The sequence below is a fragment of the Canis lupus genome, chromosome 13 (genome assembly GCF_011100685.1).
Source record: "Canis lupus familiaris isolate Mischka breed German Shepherd chromosome 13, alternate assembly UU_Cfam_GSD_1.0, whole genome shotgun sequence".
Lineage (NCBI taxonomy): Eukaryota > Metazoa > Chordata > Mammalia > Carnivora > Canidae > Canis > Canis lupus.
This window is the reverse complement of record NC_049234.1, coordinates 2,465,364-2,486,846: the sequence shown is the minus strand read 5'-3', so window position 1 is coordinate 2,486,846 and position 21,483 is coordinate 2,465,364. Positions and strand designations below refer to the sequence as shown.

The window sequence follows — 21,483 nt, the reverse complement described above, 5'->3', positions numbered from 1 at the left end:
CTCAAAGTGGGGCAGTAGACAATAGTGATGACAAACATCCTGGGCTGAGACGGAGTCAAGTCTGGCCGGTGCTTTTACTTTGCACTCTGCATGAAATATGGAGAGGCGTGGGGGAATGTGTCCACCAAGCCCCAGCTTCACGACCTGGGAAGATGATTCAACGACTTGACTTTCTTTTCAAGGGGACACACCTTGCAACTGGCATTTCTGTTGCTTCATTTCTCTTGGTTCCCCCCTTCAGCCTAACGTTTTTTTCTCACTGAAGAGCTGGTGCCACTGAAGCCCCGCCGGCTCCTAGGAGCCTTGTGGAGGGCAGTGACCACACTCCAGGGACTTACCCAGCCCGTAGGGGTGCAAGGGGCTTGTCCCTGCAGGAGGACAGCACACTCAGCCCGGCGTTCACTCTCGGGCACGGCTGTTCCTCTCTCCCCTCCTGTCTCCTGTGCCAGAGTAGTGCTCACTGGCCATCCTCCAAGAGTGAGTCCAGGATGCCGCGGATGCGCAGGCCACGCGCCAAGGTCTGGAGTCAGACAACCTGGCTTTGTGTCCAGACTCTGCACAGACAAGCTGTCTGATCTCAGGCGAGGCTGCTACCTCTCTCAACTTCAATTTCCTAATCTGTAAAATGGAGACCAGTGCTAGAGCCCATGGCTGATGGTGAAAACATACAATAACTAGCCTCAGCCCTAATGCACAAAGTGAATCCCAGCCAGTACCAGGTTAGACCTGCTAAATATTAGCTCCACTGGTTGTTCTGGCCCCCCGGCACACTGCAAACACTCTAAACATTAGCCTCTGCTTTCACTATTTTTATGTTTAGCTCATGTCACACAGTTCCCAGTGGAGGGACATTCAGAGGAGTGGTGGCTCTAGACAGACCTGGTCTTTGCCCTGTCCCAGGTTGACTAAGACCCTCCTGCCTCTCATTGTTCACCAAGTCACAAGAGTGGGGGGGCCCGGGTGACTCAGTCAGTTAAGCATCCAACCCTTGATTCCGGCTCAGGTCACGATCTTAGGGTCGTGAGATCAAGCCCCATGCTGAGTGTGGAGTCTGCTTGAGATTTCTCTCTTTCCCTTCCCCTCTGCTCCTTCCAGTACTTGTGCCTTCCTTCTCTCTCTCAAATAAATAAGATCTTTAAAAAAAAAAAAAGGAAAGAAAGAAAGAAGAAAGAAGAAAAGAAAAAAGAAAAGAAAAAAGAAAAGGAGAAAAAAAAGAAAAGAAGAGAAAAAAGAAAAGAAAAGAAAGAAAGAAAGAAAGAAAAGAAAAGAGAAAGAAAGAAAAGAAAAGAAAAGAAAAGAAAAAAGAAAAGAAAAGAAAAAAACAGAAAAGAAAAAAGAAAAGAAAAGGAGGTCACAGTAGTGCTGGGGATGGGACAGGACCTTGATCTTATCCGCCTAATGTGAATCATGGTGCATCCCTATGTTGCCCATGGTAGGGGCTCTTTTCCCCATGAACACTCTTTGCAAATCTTTATCACAGCAACAAAAGAGCCAAATGGCTAGTGGTCCAGTCACGGAGCATATATTTATAGTACAGCCAAGCCAGCATGTGGCTAACATAGCACACACTGGAGTCTCTTGCACTATCTGAAAGAAAAACTCCAGAGATGTTTATTGTGCACGTAGCATTACACAGGATCTGTGTCAGAGGCCAGAGTCACTTTTCTTCATGCTTTGGACAAGCTTTTAAAAAAGAGTTCTCAGGACATTTGGAGTGTGTAGGCAGCCCTCCACAGCAGCAGGAGTTAGAACTCAGGCATCCCCAGTTCTGCTTCCTGTGCCCCAACAATACAGAGCCAGAAATATCAAGGACATTGGGCCCAGCTGACTAGAGTCTGGAGGTCATCTTTGCCTCCAGGGGAAGCCCCACTGGAGCCATGTCTGCTAAGGGCCAGGACAGCTGGTCACCCTGGGGGCCTGTGATCCCCTGCCTGGGCTTTGATGGCTTTCTGGGTCCCGTTGTGAGGATTAAAAGTGGCCATCACTTTCCTGCAGACCCATCAGTCCCACTATGTAATGGGTTTCGTATCTATGAAGTCCTCTCTTGTCATCTCATAAAAGATGCCCCTGCTGGAGGAGTGTGGAAGCCGACCAGGGAGGGAGGTGACTGCACCTCAGAGCACTGACTCTCAAAATGTCACCTACGTAATGGCTGCCCATCAAAGCCAGATAACAATGCCACCCTAAATGGGATTTTTCTGGTAACTGTTTTATCAGCAGAATTTTTCTTTCTTTCTTTCCTTTTTTTTTTTTTTTTGAACTGCAACCTTTGTGAGTTCTCCATGGGTTTTTCGAGCATCTATATCTGTGTGTATCTATCCTTTGCTATGTCATGACTACAAACAATATAACACTGTAATCACAAAGCTATCATTTCTTGTCTGTAAACTACACTTCTGTCTTGAGCAGGTACTTATACATGTTCTCTCCTTTGAGCTAATCTTTGCCAAAAACCCATGAGAAAGGAGTTATAGTAACAATTATTATTATACTTTTAATTATAACTTATTATATTAATAAAATGAATTTTATTTTCATAAATATAACATTTATTAAGCTTTTCAACATACGAGGTATTGCAGTCATTGTCTTATAATAACGAACGTCTCATTTGTTCCCTCCAGAGCCTCATAAGGTATGTACTATAATTACCCTTCCAGAGGAGTTCAGGGAGACCTGGCACCCCAGCCCAGAGCTGCTGCCTCCAGTGCCTATGAACTTCCACTGCACCGACCCACCTCCCTTCTCAGCCCTACTGCTTCTTACTCCTCTCTGGCCAGCAGAGGCGGAAGAGTCTTGGGGCTGAGAAACCTATGGCCCTTGCATGGGCAGCTGAATTCGCCACACTCCAGGATGCAACCCACCTGGCTTTCCCAGCAGTCAACAACAGCCTGTGATAACTTCCATCAGCACAGACAGACTAGTCCAGATGACTTCTTTTCTTTTCTTTTTAAGATTGTATTTATTTATTTATTTATTTATTTATTTATTTATTTATGTATTTATGTATTTATGTATTTATGTATTTATGTATTTATTTATTTAAGATAGAGAGCAGGTGAGAGAGATAGAGAGAGAGCACGAGCAGGGAGGAGGTGAGAAGGAGAGGGAGAAGCAGGCTCTTTACTGAGCAGAGAGCCCAGTGTAGGGCTCCATCCCAGGATCCTGGGATCATGACCTGAGCCAAAGGCAGACGCTTAACTGACTGAGCCACCCAGATGCCCCTCTAGATGACTTCTGAAGCTGTGCTAGCAGCTCTAGATGAGCTACTCAGCTGTTTGATTCAGGTGGTGGGGGAGACATCAGAGTACGCAGGGCAGATTAGCAGGAAGTACAGAGTTCCTATATACTCTCCCTGATACTAACACCCTGCATTAGTGTGATATCTGTGACGAACCAATTACTACTTATTATTATTATTATTAACCACAGTCCCTAGTGTACACTGAGGTTCACTCTTGGTTTACATTCTCTAGGTTCTGACAATTGTGGAAAGAAATGCATCCATCAAAACAGTATCTCACAGACTAGACTCCCTGCCTCCCTCCTCTGTGCTGTGCCCCTTCATCCCTCCCTCCTCTACAGTGCCCCACTGCTCACCTCCTGCCCCAACCCCCCAGCAACCACTGTGAACTGTCTCCATTGTTTCTACCTTTTCTAGAACATCGAAGTCAGAATTACACACTGTAGCCTTTCCCGATTGGCTTCTTTCACTTAGTAATATTCATTTGCGGTTCCTCTCAAGTCTTTTCACGGCTACGTAGCTCATTTCTTAGTATTGCTGAATACTGTTCTGCTGTTCGGACGTATTGCAGTGTGTCCATTTACCTGTGACATCTTGGCTGCTTCCAGGTTTCGGCAATTATGAATCCAGCTGCTATAAACATCCATGTGCAGGTTTTCGTACGAAGTTAAGTTTTCAAGGAGTGCAATTGCTATATTGTATGGTAAGAGTATGTTTAGTTTGGTAAAGAATACTTTAAACTTAGTTTTACTTTGGATGTTTGTGTTTTAATGTGACTGCTTAAGTTATTCTGGGAATTTGTGGCTCTCCCAAGAAGAGCAAGAGACCTTGAGAGTGCAAAGATCTAATAGTCTAGCCAGCCTCACCTCTTGTCCCTGCCTCTCCCCTAGCATGTCCGTCCTTTCCCACTCGGGGATATGTCCCACAGGACATATCTGCTCTCAAACCCACCAGGCTGAAATGCAATGCAAAAGGACCGGTTCACACATTCTCCAGGGCAGGGAGGTAATTGTATGGCTTTTTACAACTAGTTAAAATTCAGTTCCTGCTGAATTTTACACAAAGATGTAATTCATGTCAAGCTAAATAGTTTAGAATGTCGACAGAATTTAAAAGTAAAATGTGGAATAATTCTGGAATATAATCAAACACATTGTACACACATTATCAGATTCTTAAATATCTCATTTCTTTCTCTCCCTGAATGCCTTTTTTCTTATTGAATTGCGCCTTCCTCTTCTTGACATACATACCTCTGCTTTGGAAAATCACACACATATTTTATTAGCTCAACAGGCAGGAGGCAGGCCTTATTTCTCTTTGTAACACCTAAGTAAATATTTATTGAATGAATGTTTTGGAGAAAAGTATCTTGTTTTTTTCCCTCCGGTTTGAAAATGTCTTTCGCACTGAGTCAATCTTCACAAGTGTGTACCCAAGAGCATCGCTGGAATGTCATTAACATAGTGACTTAACACATATTTAAATGTCCTGTTTTCTTCCAGGGGTGGTAGATTCTGGGAGGGGATCATCAAGGGCTTGAGTTCAACCTCAAGGGCACGTCCTTGAAGTTCCAATACCGGAATCTCAGTCTCAGCTCTTTCTCCTGAGGTCCTGGATCAGCCTCTTGCTACTACTGTCAGGATCTTTTACACACTGTCCCTTGACCTCATTGAGGCTGGCTGCTCTTGATCCCACTGAGGGTCTCTGCATTCACACACCAGTGGTACCTTTCCAGGACCAAATTACAGAGGAGCCCCTGGTGCCTTGGGCAACCAGTACTACACTCACCTGTAAGCTGACAGCTCCTCCTCAGGTTTGTGTTCGTACCAAGTGCCTCAGAGGAAGCCTGTGGTGTCGGGTTTGTTTGGTTGGTTTGACTAACTTCTGGTTCCTTCTACTGAAGAAATGGGCCCTAATTTCCAGAGAGCATTTTGAATGATTGTCATTCTTAAAGTCTTTCCTCCTGTTTACCTAGGTGTGGCCCAGGAAGAGCCTTGAGACTCTCCTCCCACCCCAGGGAAGGGTCAGCCCCCACCACACTCCATGCTTCGTCCAAAGGTCCTGTTTCTGTGTCCCAGACCTTGACCATCAGGTCCAGTGTCCTCTACATCTTTTCCCCAGAAGCCCTAGGAGTGAGCTCTCACAAAAACAAAGTTTCTGTGGCCTTCCTTCCCATCCCAGAATTCTTGTGGTGGATATGCTGAATTGGCCCTGCTTTACTTAGGACAGGTTAAACCACTGAATCAATTAGACCCCAAAGTGCATGGACTCAAATACATTAGAAGTCTGTATCCAGATCATGTAACATTCCAGGGTGGATGTTCCAGATCAGCAGGTGGCTCTATGCTGCAGGGTGATTCAGGGACCCAGGCTCCTTTCAGCTGTGGCCCATGATCCCCAAGGGCTTTCACCCAGTGGAAGGAGAACAAGACCATAAGGAACCATGCTGCTGTCCCAAAAGTTCCTCCCATTCCATTGGCTAGAAGTCAGTTGGCCAGTCCTTGACCACTCTTACCTGCAAGAGAAGCTGGATAATATAGCCTAGTTCTCACCCAGCAAGAAGGGGAGATGGGTTTTAGTGGGAAGTCTGTGGCCCCTACCACAGACCCCATCCATCTTCTCCTCACAGGTCCTCCTTCCTTTGCCTTCCTGCTTTCACCCCATTTATCACACTTGTAACATGACTTGTTGAGAATTTACTCAGGAACTAATACAATCAAGAGGCAACTACCTATTGCTTCTAAGGACCAGATAATACAATCTGCTCACTAAGGTCTAATCACCACACACTTAGCAACACATGCCATATCCCAGCACTGGTCTGCATTAGCATTCTTTGAGTTTTTGTTTGTTTTAAAATTTATTGTCCATGCTGTTATTCATTATCCCCAGGCCTCACTGATGTATACCAGCTCCAAGGGAAATAAAAACCAAACATTAGCAAATATCTCCCCTGAGCACAGATACATTGCAGAGCTTCACGCTCAATATCAGTTTTGTGATATTGATCTTCAGATAAATTCTTAGGATCCCATTCAGATGCGTCGGCCTTAATATATTATTAATGGAAAAGAGGACCAGGCTTGGGGTTACAGACCTTGACACAAGGATCCTGGAGCCTCCACCCCCACCCCAGCTGAGGCTGGTTCCTCTCATCTATCAAGGAACAAAAGAAGCCAGGTCAATTTAGACATTTACTGGGTGCCCTGTGGAATAATGTGAACTTCTGGCTTGGAGATAGAAGAGGGGCCAAGTGGGGAGGGAGGTTCCAATGTGGCATATGTAGTGGCCCATAGGTATTTGTCCAACTGATGGTGAGAGAATCCCCAATTTTTTATCGCCCAGATTTCCTTTCCTCTTCTTAATTGTTCTGTGAGTGCATCCCAGCCAGGGCCTGCCTTCTACCATTAATCCGCCGACTGACCTCAGCTAGTCCTGACACCCTTCCTCTGTCTCAGGAATTAATATCTGGCTGGTACTCCTTGGTGGTGACTTTGGTAAGCCGCCCATTCCAGGGTCCACCCCATTTACCTTGCCAGTTCCCTGCCTAAATCTCTGGCCCAGTTCCCGGTGAGAAGCTCCTGCTGCTGCCCTTTCCCCAGGCTGATGCTCAGAGGAGCCCGTGCTTGACGGCTTTCTACAGGCTGAGACCTGAGGCTTTGGGTACTTCTAGGTGCCATCCTCCTCCTCCTTGGCCCCTGCAGTCTGCAGTGGGTTAGTTCTTCTAGCTCAGGAACCCCATTCCTGTCCACATCCTCCACCCAAGAGCCAAGGGCTCCCATGTGCTGCCTGAGGCTGGAGCCCTCACCAGGTAAGTAGGGTCATCCCCCACCTCACAACCTTCCTTCCTGTTGCTTTCCCAGCCCAGAAGTCCTGATCTGTCCCTTTCCATCGGGGCTCATCTTGTCCCCATGGGTGATCCAGCTCCCCCTGTGGAGCCTCCTCTGATGAGCCCGCAGTAGATTTCTTGAGCTCTATATCCTATAGGATTCTCAGGTCAGGGTAGCTATTATCAGGCCCATATGAGCGGGCCTTAAGCAGAATCCTCTACTTGGGCCAAACTCTAGATTTCCTGTAGGATGAAACTATTGGAATTGTGAGGCAAGAAACTGCTCTCCCCTGTTCGTTAATAGAAGCTTTAAGCCACAAAGGAGTGGGAGGCACACTTTGTTTTTGCAGTTGGGGAGAATGTACAAATACCAGGCGTGGCTACTCTCTCATGGCTGTGGTTAAAAACGAGTGATCACTTCCTTTGTTTTGTGGATATGGTGCAGCTGTAGGAGGTTTGGGTGGGATTTTTACCCCAGATGCCTCTCCATGTTTGGTCCTTGGAACACCTGCATCAGAACCACCAGTGGCACTAATCAAAATGCAGATCCCTGGTCTCCTTCCCCAAGACCTAGTGAACCAGAACCTCTGAAGGTAGGGCCCAGGAATCTGCATCTCTATCGGGCTCTGTCGGTGGCTTAACCATGGTCGGCTGTCTGGGACAGGATGTTCTCACCTCGGCCCTTCCACCCTAAGGGCCTTGTGGCATGCCCTGAAGATCCTGGTCCTCCTGCCTCGGTAGCAGAGACTTGGTGGACCCACATCATAACTCTAAGCCACAGTGAACCCCTGGTTTTGGCACACTGTCCTATACCATTTGCCTAAGTGGGCAGTTTATAAATACTTCTTTTTTTTAAAAGATTTTATTTATTTATTCATAACAGACACACACACACACACAGAGACAGAGACAGAGACACAGGCAAAGGGAGAAGCAGGCTCCATGCAGGGAGCCTGACGTGGGACTCGATCCCGGGTCTCTAGGATCACACCCCAGGCTGAAGGCAATGCTAAACCGCTGGGCCACCAGGGCTGCCCTATAAATATTTCTTGAACTGAACTAGTGCCCTTAAGGGCAGGGCTTCACTTCTTTCTTTCTTTGGGCCACCTCCTGGCACATAGTAAGTACTCGCTTTTATCTCTGACAGTAGGTTGATCAATGAGGTCACAGATCCAGGTCATATCTGCAAAAAGACTGGAAAGGAGAAGAGCTTTAGTTAACACCAACCTTCCTGCTCCTCAGGATATTTCTACAGGAAGAAGCTGTTTTGTTCATGTTCAAAATCCATAGAGCCTCAGATTCTCAGCTGGGTAGAGACTCCTGGTATGACTCAGGAAAGGAGATGTGAATGCCAGTGCCCTTTCTAAGAAAGAGCTAATGCTGGTCAGTGACTGAAATTGGCCTTGAGTGCCTTGGCAATGGCTTGGCCAGACAGAACTTCTGTGTGCAGTTTTGGTTTTTGTTCTCTGGGATAAAAGCCATGTTGACAATCTCTGGTGTGCCTCCTGGGTTTCTCAGCTTAAAGGTCATAGAGCCCTTGAGATATGCAGGGTTGGGCCCACCAGCCATGGTGGGAGAGATCAGAATATGGCCGAGAGAATACTTAAACCTTTTATGAGTAAACAATTTTAAGCCAAAGACCAAAAGGAAATTGGAGGAGGCTTACGTGAGCCCAGTGAACTAAGAGATAACCAAAAAGGAATGAACTCTTGCAGCTAGAGGCTGCACATACACGCACATGGGAGTGAGTGGGAATTACCATCTCATAAGGATTGTTCATGCTTGAAGAAGGCAATTACCTTCATGAGTGTCTTAATCAATCAGTAAGTATTTACAGAGCAATACTACAAGCTACCCTCTCAGCTGGGCTACAAGATAATTCAGAACAAGCCCTATCTCAAGGGTTTACAATCTAGATGGAGAGCTAAGACAAGCCCTCTAGAAAAAGAGAACCACACAGAATATCTCGAAAGTAAGCACACCTACCTAGGTGGCTAGGAAAATTCTTTTCTTTTTTTAAAGATTTTATTTATTTATTCATGAGAGGCACACACACACACACACACACACACACAGAGAGAGAGAGAGAGAGAGAGAGAGAGGCAGAGACACAGGCAGAGGGAGAAACATTGTTCCATGTAGGGAGCCCGACATGGGACTTGATCCCAGGTCTCCAGGATCACGCCCTGGGCTGAAGATAGCGCTAAACCCTGAGCCACCTGGGCTGCCCCAAGCTAGGAAACTTTTTGAAGGGATGAATAAATTCTGAGTCTTACCTTGAATCATAAATTCTTAAATTTTCAGTATCTTAAATGCGTATAAAGATCAAATCTGTTTGCCTCATTGCAAGCAACAGAAACAAACCCTGGCCTGGCTTAAGAAGAAATGTAGAAAAGTATCGCTTGGGAGGCTGAGCTGGGGACCCAGGCTCAGAAAATGGGCAGAAACCACAAGAGGCTGGAGAACAGAAGAACCAGTGGGTAACTTCATAGGAACAAGTTGATGAGGACGCCACTGTCACCATGGCAAGGCCTAGGATTAAGAAGCTCTCAATTCTGAAGTCAGAGGCAGGAGTCCTAAGCCACATGCCCACATCCTAACTGCAAGGGAGGCTGAAAAACAGAGTGTCTGGAAGATTCTGATTTTTAGCAGGAGGTAAGCATTCATTCATGAGGTGGGGAATTCCAGGACAGCCAAAACAAATAGCAAATGTTCACCACACCTTCCATATCTAGTACGGAAACAGAAAGTAGGGATGTGAAAGAATAATCACTCTGATTTAAAAAAAAAAAAAAAAAAGGAACACTACAGGTTAGGAATTGTGCAGGTTATCAATGCAATAAGACTCTGCTCCATGGGAGTTGGGGAAGTCTTAGTAGAGAGGGGAATCTTGATGACTTTGAGGGATTGGGATAAAGGGAGAAGAGGTGGGGGGTGCGGATCTCCAGGCTGGGAAACTACCTAGAAGTCAAAGTGAGCTTGCTGTGGGGATGGGGGCAGGGAGATGATACCTCCCTACCAAGCCAGCCCTCTCTAGGCTCAAGATCCCACATGATGAACCCCCTGTCACCACTCACATCTGTTGCAATCTTCAGCACCACCTAGAAGTCCAGTTTATCTTCAGCTGAGAGTGACATCATCACTACTCCTTTGAGTAGGTAAATGAGGAGCGCCCACATTTGACACCTGATGACATTATACGTGGGCTAACAATGAGCTGAAACCTGCTGCTAATTATTTCTCAGTATAAAACTGTTTTCAAAGTACAAGCTTAACAGATGAACAGAGATGGCCAAAAATGAAATTATTACTTGATTTTGCTTTTACACGGTATCTTTCACGGTACTTCTTGCAGCTAAAAGTAACTTTGGCCTCTTAGTCCAATGGTTCCTAAGATGGGTGGTTATCAGGGATCACCCGATGAGCTTTTAGAAAATATTCCCAGATCAGTCCAAAAGTAGGACTTCTAGGAGAGGAGCTGAGAAATCCATATTTCTTAAGGCTCTCCATGATATTTTCATGATTATCCAATTTGGAAACAGTGCCCCCAGACATTTCAATATACCTCAACATTCCCTCATCTATGCCTTTGATTGTCTATGAATCCAAGACCCTCTCTTCACTTTTCTCCCCCTACTTTATTTCTACTCTTTTTTTTTTTTATCAACCTGTAAAACATTTCAAAATCCAGAAAAGTTGAAAGAACTATACAATGGTCAGTCGTATACCCTCTATCTAGATTCTACATTTGTTAACATTTTGCAATATTTGCTTTATCATGTATCTATCCATCTATCCATCCATCCAAAGAACCCTCCATCTTATTTTTGATACATTTCTAGTGAGTTATGGACCTCAGCATTCCTCACCAATAAACATTTTAGATTGCATATCATCAGCTAAAGCTTATTATTGTAGATCTTTTTTTCACGTAGAATTTACAAAAACCAAAATGCACAAATCATAAGTGTACCAATCAACTTGTTTTGACAGATGCATCTCCCTGTGTAACTCACACCCGTATGAAGATATACAATATTTCCATTACCTAAAGAATTCCAAATATCTCTTCCTACTCAATCTCTATCTCCACTTCCAGAACAAGTGTTATTCTGATTTTTTAAAAACCTTAGTTTTGCCTGCTCTAGAACTTCATATAAATGAAATTATACAGCACATACTTTTTTTGCGTAATGCTTTTGTCACTAAGCTAAAGATTCATCCTTTTTGCATTTATTACTAAACTCTTTTATCTTATTGATATTATTCCATTTGTATGAATATATCATAGTTTGTTCACCCATTTTCTTGATGATGGACATTTTGGCTGTTTCTCACTTTCAGCAACTATAAATAAAGCTGCTATGAATATTCTTTTATAAGGCATTTATGGATATATATATATTTTCATTTCTTTCAGGTAAATACTTAGGAGTAGATCGCTGAGATGTAGGGCAGGCATACGTTTAATTTTATAAGAAACTGGTCAGATCTTTTTTCTAAAGTATTTGAACTATTTTACATCTGCTAATACTGTAGGAGAGTTCTAGTTGCTTCTTAACATCCTTACATTTAGTGTTTTCAGTCATCTTACTTTAAGCCATTTTGGTGGATATGTGGTGGTATATCATTGTGATTTTAATTTACATTCCCATGCGGGCACCTGGGCTCAGTAAGTTAACCATCTGCTTTGGCTCAGGTCATGATCCTAGGGCCCTGGGATGGAGCCCCACAACCAGCTTCCTGTTCAGTGGAGAGCCTGCTACTCCCTCTCCCTCTCCCCCTCACCTCCTGGACTTATGCTATCTCTCTCTCTCTCTCATAAATAAATAAATAAATAAATAAATAAATAAATAAATAAATAAATAAATAAATAAATCTTTTTAAAAATTTACATTTCCGGGACACCTGGGTGGCTCAGCGGTTGAGTGTCTGCCTTTGGCTCAGGGCATGAACCTGGGGTCTTGGGATCGAGTCCCACATTGGCCTCCTGCATGGAGCCTGCTTCTGCCTCTGCCTGTGTCTCTGCCTCTCTCTGTATCTCATATGAATAAATAAAATCTTTTTTAAAAAATTTACATTTCCTTGATGATTAACGATGTTGAGTACTTTTTCATATGCTTATTGGTTGGTGGTTGTATATTTGTGAAGTATCTGTTCACATCTTTTGCTTGTGTTTAATGAAGTTCTTCTATTTTTGAGATTCAGCTTGCTGATATTTAATTAAGGGTTTTTGTACCCACGTTCACGGCGAATATCGGTATGTGTTTTACTTTTATTGTAATAGCTTTCCCTGGTCTTGGTATCTGGGTTATGATGATCTCATAGAATAAGTTCATTTTATAAATAGTGTTAATATACCTTTTTCCATGTTTCTTATAAACTGCCTCTGAATTTACACTTACATTGTGCTTATAGACAACACAAAATTGGGTTCTCCCAGGATACCTGGGTGGCTCAGCAGTTTAGCACCTGCCTTTAGCCCAGGGCGTGATCCTGGAGTCTGAGGATCGAGTCCCACATCAGGCTCCCTGCGTGGAGCCTGCTTCTCCCTCTCCCTCTGCCTGTGTCTCTGCTTCTCTTTCTCTCTCTGTGTCTCTCATGAATAAATAAATAAAATCTTAAAAAGAAAAATAAAAGCAGAGAAGCTTTTAAAAAAAATTGGATTCTTCCTTTTTTCTTTCCAGTCTAATAATTTTTAAATTTTAAGTGGAGCATTTTGGTCAATTTATATTTAATGTAATTAATGTACTGATGTGGGTGTTCGTTGCTTTTAGGTTATCCAATCTTTTTTTTTTTTTTTTTTCTTTTTTCTCTTTGGAGGTAGTTGTGGTTGGAGGTGGAGGCTTGTTTTGTTTTTTTTAGAATTACATTTTAATTTATCTACTGACTTTTTAGCTATCCCTATTTGCATTAGGTTTAGTTTTTGTTTTTTGTTTTTTGTTTTTTTAGTAAGTGCTCTACAGATAATAATAAATATCCTCAACTTACTACAATTTACTTAGAGTCAATATTGTACCACTTCACAAAAATGTAAGAATTTTGCAACCATATAGTTTTATTCACTGCCTTCATCTGTATGCTCCAGGTGTCATACGTATTACATTTTCATATGTTATGTACTTTACAAGATATATAATGTTACAGATTTTGCTCTAAATACTTGTATGTATTTTAAAGATATTAAGAGAAAAACATATTCTTACATGTATCCACATATTTAGCATTTATAGCATTCCTTACTGATGATTTGAGTTTCTATCTGGTATCATTTCCCTTCAGCATGAAAGAACTTTATCATTTCTTGTAGTTTGGGTCTGCTGATGACTAATTCTCTTAGTTCTCATTTATATGGAAATGCCTTTATTTCACCTTCATTTCTTCAAGTGTATTTTTCTGAATATGGAATTCTGGGTTGACAGGGTTTTTTTCTTCCAGCCCTATAGAGAGGACCTACTGACTTCTGATCTCCACTGTTTCTGTCCTTCATGAATGAATCAGCTATCATTTATATTGTTAGTCCCTACCTGTACCGTGACATTTTTCTCTAGCTGATTTTCTCTTTATGTTTGGTTTTTAGCTAAGATAGAGTACATACCTACATGTGGTTTTCCTTTTATTTAACCCCATCACTTGGGGTTTGCTTATATTTTTGCATCTATAATATTATGTCTTTCATCAAATTTGAATTAATTTTGGAAATTATTTCTTCAAACATTTTCTTCATGTCTCATTTTCTCCTCTCCTTCTAGAACTCCAGTAACATATAATAGATCTTTTGATACTGTCCCACAGTTCTCTGATCACCTGCTTATTTTTTTAACCCCAGTTCACTCTGTTCTTCAGATTGCTTAATTCCTGTTGGTATATCATTTAATTCACTGACACTTTCTTCTGTCATCTCCAATCTTCTCTTGAGCCTATTCAGTGTAGTTTAAATTTGTGTTTTTTTGGGACGCGTAGGTGGCTCAGCGATTGAACATCTGCATTTGGCTCAGGGCATGATCCCAGGGTCCTGGGATCCAGTCCCACATCGGGCTCCCTGCGAGGAGCCTGCTTCTCCCTCTGCTTGTGTCTCTACCTCTCTCTCTCTCTGTGTCTCATAAATAAATAAATTAAAAATCTAAAAAAAAAAATTGTATTTTTTCAGTTCCAGAATTTCAAGTTATTTTTTAATACTTTTTATTTATTTGCTAGAATTTCAAATATTTTCACTGATTGTGAACTTATTTTCTTTACATTCTTTTATTGTCATTGTTGTTTTAATAGGTTCCTAACTTGTTTGAACTCAAACTTCAAACTCTATCTCCCCTCCATTGGACAGCAGCTGCATTCTTTGTTTGGATCTTTTAGCCTTAGCTTAACTGCTTGGAGTTTGCCCTATATATGTGTGTAGTTAAGAGGTCAGCCAGATTTGAGCAGAGTTTATATACAGAATTTGGGGTTCCCTCTCTTTGGCTCTTTCCTTTCCAGGGTTTCCCCCTTACTTTATAGATGCTTTGGCAGCCCCAAATTCAGTTATCTGATTCTTCAAGCCAGTATGGTTTCCAGTTAATTTCCAAATTATAGTTACCTTGCACACCTGACTTATCAGGGTTACCGCTAGCTAAAAATCCATTTTAAAAAATGTTAAAAAGGAAGCTCACCTATACTCATTTTTTTCTTGCATGTGTCAACTCCCCTCTGGTTTCTGCTTAATTATGGTTATTCTCTAGTGGCTTCACACATGCTCTAGTGGCTCCTTGTTTTTTATGCTTTGTCCAGAGTTTGTCACTGTCATCAGAGAGACATCTGTTTAGGCTTGGTCTAATATAAACTGTTACACCTTTTTTGGAATACAGAACTCTATCTCGATTACTTTTACTACTTTTTGGAGGCAGTTACTGGGCAGTCATTTGGATTTTCTTTTCTAGCAAGGTTGTAAAACACAATAGTAGTTAAGATCCCGGACTATGTAGCTCAACTTCTTGGGTTTGAATCCCTGCTCTGGCTACTGTGACTTTGTGCAAAGTACTTGTCTTCGCTATCCCTCAGCTTACTCACCTTTAAAATTGGTATCATCCCAAAGTATCTCCTAGATTTGGTGTGAGTTTTAAATAAATTCATATGTGAAGATCTTGGAGGAATGCCTCTTTCATGGCAAATAATAAATAAGCCAACCCTGCCAGGTTTTACTGATATTATTTCACTTCTCATTTCAGTAAACTTTTTGGTGCACCGAGTTTGGGGCAAAGTTAATGAGTACCATTTTATAGTTATGCAGACTGAAGATCTCAAAACTATAAACAAAGTCAGAAAATTACAGCTCTAGGCCTCTTGTTCTTTGCTAATTTACTCAGTTGTCCATTTCCCTCATTCACTACCCTGAATCCTTCAATGAAATGAGAGCTTGCCTTGCCCGTTACCCAGGAAGAAGAGCCGGTTCTCTCAAATGCTCTTCTCCTTGGTCATACACCCCAGTCTTGAGTTCATATTCTGAACTAATGACTTCTCCTAAGTGATTGGATTTATTATTAACAATGTCCTTTAAACTTTATCTTAACCTTGGCTGCTGCAGCTGGGGTGGCCAGGAGGAGGTGGGCTGGTATTCTCAATTGCTCAAGCCTATACATCAAGAAGATTCTGGCACCTGCTTCACTCAGATTGTCTCTCTCTAGCTCCTCCCATACTAAAAATCAAATTTTTGAAAAGCCACAGCAGTGGGTTTCCCTTTATTAAAGGGACCCTGAGGGCAGCCCAGGTGGCTCAGCGGTTTAGTGCCGTCTTGGGCCCAGGGCGTGATCCTGGGGTCCCGGGATCGAGTCCCACATCGGGCTCCCTGCATGGAACCTGCTTCTCCCTCTGCCTGTGTCTCTGCCTCTCTGTGTGTGTGTCTCTCATGAATAAATAAATAAAATCTTTAAAGAAAAATAAAAATTAATTAATTAATTAATTAATTAAAAGGGGCCTTGATAAAGCTGTGAGAGAAGGCTGATTTTGAAAGGGGCTTAGTTTCATTAAGGTTGCAAAGTTGGCCTTGGGCTGCATGGGATGTATTTTTTTAATCATCTGAATTCAAATGCTTTTAGGCAGAACAGGGTTCACCATTCTCTGTTTATCTTTTGACTGGCTCCTGCAGGGATTTAGGTTTGTATCAAGTTCTGTCTAGAGGCATCTAGGAGAGTGTAAGAAAATCTGGATTTTGGTGCAGACACCAAAATGGCACCTTAGGAGGGTCCAGAGACCAGACAGCATCAATCAACAGTAGCCGATATAATCTGCTAAAGACATAGAAACACGGGCCTCAAATCTTAGCCCACCAGTTCCAGGCCCAGCTGCTATCACAAGTTATGTAGGTTCCTCATTATAGTTACATAAGATCTATTTGGAACAATCCACCTGCATAGCCTAATTTTATATCTCAAAAACTCAAGCCTAACACAGTGTTATTTGTAGGCAATTACTATAAAGGACAAACCTGGACACTTCTGTACAAGACAGGAATGATTCAGTATTTAATTGAATGAAATTAAGTTGATCTGGTCCCTTGGAACTTTGGAGGAGAGCTTGGAAATCCAATGGGAGCTACTAGAGCCACAGACCCAGGACTGAATGTAGCCTGCAGCCTCCCTTCTGGTCTTAGGCCACACCACCCTCCTCAATTGGGACTCTACCTTGCTACCCAGAGTTATCTTCCTTTGTCACCATTTGATCTCATTCCTGTTCAAAATGCTCTTAATGACTCCCAGCACCCTCAGAAGAAACCCTAGTTCAGTGATGTGACTTATAGGGTCAGAGTCTTGACCTTAAGCACCTCTGCAATCTGAACTCTCACCACACCATTCTCTCCACTCCCTGACACCAACACAGTCCTCCAGCTACAGTCCTAAGATTTGTCATACCCATCCTTTGCCATACTGTGTCCTCTGCTTGGGCCATTTGCTTCTCTAAACCCCACCCCTGCTGTATTAGTTTCCCATCGCAGCTGTAACAAATTTCCACAAACATAGTGGCTCAAAACAAGTTTATTCTCTTAATCTTTAGTAGGCCAGACGTCTAAAATCTGTGTCACTGGGCTAAAGTCAAGGTATTGGTTGGGCTGGTTCCTTCTGGAGGCTCTGAAGAGAGAATCCATTTCATTGTTTGTTTTGTTTTGTTTTGTTTTTTCAGCTCCTATCATCTTCAAAGCACATCACTCCAGTCTGCTCTGTGGTCAGCTTGCTTTCTCCTTGGCTAAGGTCAGATCTCCTTTTGTCTCCCTCTTATAAAGACACTTGTGATTACACTTGGGACCACTGGAACGCCTGGGTGGCTCAGAGGTTTGGTGCCTGCCTTCAACTCAGGGCGTGATCCTGGAATCCCGTGATCAGGTCCCACATCGGGCTCCCTGCATGGAGCCTGCTTCTCCCTCTGCCTGTGTCTCTGCCTCTCTCTCTCTCTCTCTCTCTGTGTCTCTCATGAATAAATAAATAAAATCTTAAAAAAAAAATCATTTGGGGCCACCTAGATAACCCAGGATAATCTCTCATCTCAAGATACCTAACTTAATCACATCTGCAAAGTGCCCTTTGCCAGATGAGGTAATATTCACAGGTTTTAGTGATTAGGATGTGGATGTGTTTGAGGACCCACCAACCTGGCAAACCCTCATCTGCCGTCTGGGTTCTGCTATTTTATTCTTCTCCTTGAGGAAGCATCCCTGATCCCCCAGGCTGTGTTCAGGGAGGCAGACTCCCTCATGAAGCATGTCATATACCAAATTGTAATTGCCTTTTTTGTTTCCTTTCTCTCAACTGTCAGCTGCTCTAGGGCTGGGATTTCAGTCACTTTTTTCCTTTCAGTATCATCCAAATGTGGCACATGATGTATGCTCACTACATGTTTGCATGGATGCAAGTGCCCCTCTGGCTGACAACTCTGAGATGAACGGCCCTGATGAAGCTGGCAAAAAGGTCCCCTGGTCACGGTGATGAAGAGGCCTAAAGAAAGCTACAGCCAGGCACCTTGGTCAGACCGGTCACGTGATGCCCAGGAGGTGCATCTCTTGTGTTGAGATTCTAGAGCTTTGCATAATGCGTACAAGAGCCCAGCAGCAATGGAGGCCCAGGGCCTTGTCAGGTCACATGCATGGCTCACTGCAGCTTTCCTGTTGCTCTGACCCCAGGGACATGGTCCCTTGGGAACAAGTGCTCAGAGTCCAATCTCACCACACCTCTGTGATGGTCTGTGACTGGCTTGTTTAGACATTGATTAACTTTTCAGGGAAACACAATCATTAGGCAAATTCCATCCACCTATCAGGGAAGATATAAACATAAGCCAATATTAACCTAGACACACAGTTTACTGCCCACAGCTGCACGTTGGCGGTGCCAGCTTGCCCCAAGGTCCAGGTAGCTGTTTGGTCGAAGGGGGTGAAGCTGATAGTTATGTGCTTTTAATTTCTGCCAACAGATACGGGAACATGACCCCTGGAATGTGGACTTATACACTGGGCAAGGGTTATGTATCAGCAAGAAACAAACACACAGCCCCTCCCTACCCCCGCCCTCGAAAAGCTGTATCATATTGCAGCTGCATGTGTTTAGTTCTGACAAGGCTAACCTAGTTTTAATTATTTATACCAAAACTTGTAAGGCATGAAAAATGTCCCGCTGAATGGGGGTGCAGAGGGAAAGTCTTGGTAACCTGAGACCTTGCTGGGGCAGGCACCCTGCCCTTACCACCTATGGGCAGCAAGCTGAGGATATTTACTGGTGCACTCTTTTGACATGTGATTGAGGTAGTGTGGGTGGGAGAGGCTTCTGTGAGTTTCTTTTGGATGGTTAAGGTTGGACACAGGGCTGGGGAGTCTGGTCGACTTTCAAAAAGCACACCTCTTTAAGACTGCAAAGGCTGAGATACATTAGGAGGACTGGCTACCCCCTCCGTGGAGGCCACCAGGCCATTTCTGCTCCTCCCATCGCCTTAGGTGTCTGGGGCTGGTGGCTGGACTTCCTTGAACCCACAGTCAAAACACTGATCCTATTGGAAACACTAAAATCTTCATTCCCTCAGTGGGTAGGCCCTGTCTGACTCCTTCTAGAGAGTTCAGAGGACTTTCTCTCTCTTTATGCCCACAGGAGGATCCTTCCCACCCTTGCCTGTCCTCTCTCCCTGCCTCCTGCTCTGCATCTTTAAACTACTCCTTTACTCTTTCACCTTGTCCATCTGGAGTCCTGTGCTTATCAACATCCTGCCTGGGAGATGATGAGCATAAGAAAGGGGCGTAAGAATGGAGTAAGAACTGTGCATTTGATTCTGACCTAGCACCATGCCTAGTGCCAATTATAAAACTGGGACTCCTTTTCCTTAGCATCAACTCTGACTTGACAGATAGTTTAGGGTCATGACTAAAAGCATGGATTTTGAAGCCAGACAGACCAGGATTAGTGGTGGTGCTGCCCATTATAAGCTGAATGGCCTTGAGCAAGTTTTTTTTGCCCAAATGCTCCTTTGTTTCCCTGTCTGCAAAACAGAGTAACAGTGATACACACCAGTCACCTCACTGGGTTACGGGAACTAAATGAGACTATGCATGGAAAAGGCTTAAAATTCCTTGTATATGTAGCGAGTGATTGGTAAACATTAGCTATTGCTACTATTGGCAATGATAGGATTGTGTGGGTAACATAAGAACAATGTATAGAACCTTTGGTGAGAGAATGCTAGAGAATCAACCACTGCATCCTCTCTGTCTTATGTTCAGGGTAGCTGGAAGTATTATGGAGGGTGGAAAACTTTTCCAAGAGGTCATGGGCAGTAAGGTCCTGTAGGATGGCATTCAGAAAGCCCACTCCCAAATACATCCAGGACCTCTAAGCGAATGAGGAAAATCAACATCCTGATCCTGCATTGTTTTGTGGAGAATCTGCTTCCTCCCCACGCCAACCAAAAGAATTTCAACAGAAACTGTCATAAAGTAAGTTTAGTGCCAGAGGAAGAATGTTGAACTACCCACTAGGGAGGGGCTGGGCCTTCCAGCGTCATATTACAGGTCTGAGAAAAACAGAAAATGATTCAGGGATGCTTTAACTCACCGTGCCAGCAGCCTATTGAGGTCAAAAGCTACTTCCCGCAGGTATCAGGCCAGAACCTTTAAAGAAGGAACTACCCAGGGCCAAGGGAACCACAAATGGATCCAACTAGTTTTTGTGGTGGGTAATGTTTGTTTAATATCATGTCCAGATATCTTGATTGCAAGACACATATGTTAGCATGAGAAAGTGTTTATAAAATTCTTATTTGAACTCCATCCTGGGTTAGGTACTGGGATAAATCAAACTGAAACTAAATTGCTGGTCTCACCCTTATAAATAAGGACTGGAACTGGTCCCAGGTTTCAAAAAGAGTGGACAAGAAACCAAAAGAGGGGAATCATATGAGCAAGGAGGACTTGCCCGACATTCTCAGCTGTTCTCCCATTCCAGGAAAAAGGCTAAATTGTGGACATGGCAAAGTAATCAGGAACTTTATTAAGATCTGGTTTCCTAGGTGAGCCCAAGATAGTGAGAAAGCCCCCTCCCTGGGAACATTTGGCTCCGTTCCATTGCTGGGCATTGAATGATAGATTCCACTTAGCAACCTCCCTGTGCGGGTGGGAAGTGAATGGTTCACCCCTCTACAAATGGCTCAGCTGGGCTTGGTTTCTTCTTCTTGGTTACTTTGCTTGTCTACCAAACTTAAGCATTAATATCCTTTATTTGACAATGACTTTCTGTTCTGGCAAAGAAGTGTAAATTGTTGTGTGTGTGTTTTTTAAGATTTATTTATTTTTTTAGAGGGAGGGAAAGAGAGAGAGAGAACAGAGGAAAGGGCAGACAGAGAGGGATAGAAGGTCGCAAGCAAACTCTGAGCTAAGCACAGAGCCAGATTTCACGACCCTGAAATCATGTTCTGAGCTGAAACCAAGAGTAGGTTGCTTAACTGACTGAGCCACCAAGCACCCCAGAAATGGAAATTGTGTTAATGGGCTTTTTGTTTGTTTTCTGGGTTGAAAATTTTTTGGTTTCATTTTATTTACACCAGTGTTGGCTATAAACTCAGGTTTGGATTTTCAGGTTTGACTTTAGGTAGCAGGATAGAACACAATTAGATCTCTCCACAAGTTCTAGTTACAGAAATAGCTTAGGCCAACATTCACTTCATCTCTGGATTCTCAGTGCACTGTCCAAAGAAGGGAAATGTCCATAAATATCATACTTGTAAAAAAAAAAAAAAAGGAGGTGTAGGTAAGAGACTTTTAGATAGGGACTTCTATCAGCTAACTTAATCTAAAAAAATTCTATCTTACATTTGGGCCTTAGAACAATGACATAAAGCTTGTCATATATACAAATACTATAAAATATATGTATCTGTGCTTATATGTTAGTAGAAAATTAAATAG

General features: G+C 43.2%; 1 long non-coding RNA gene across 2 annotated transcripts in view; it reads right to left on the bottom strand.

Moving 5' to 3' along the window:
• Positions 1 to 8,004: 8,004 nt before the first annotated feature.
• LOC102155121 overlaps positions 8,005 to 21,483 on the bottom strand; it is a 65,368-nt gene continuing 51,889 nt past the window's right edge. For both annotated transcript variants that reach the window (XR_005368428.1, XR_005368431.1), the window contains one exon: positions 8,005 to 8,270. This is a non-coding gene — a long non-coding RNA (uncharacterized LOC102155121). The remainder of the gene's footprint in view (positions 8,271 to 21,483) is intronic.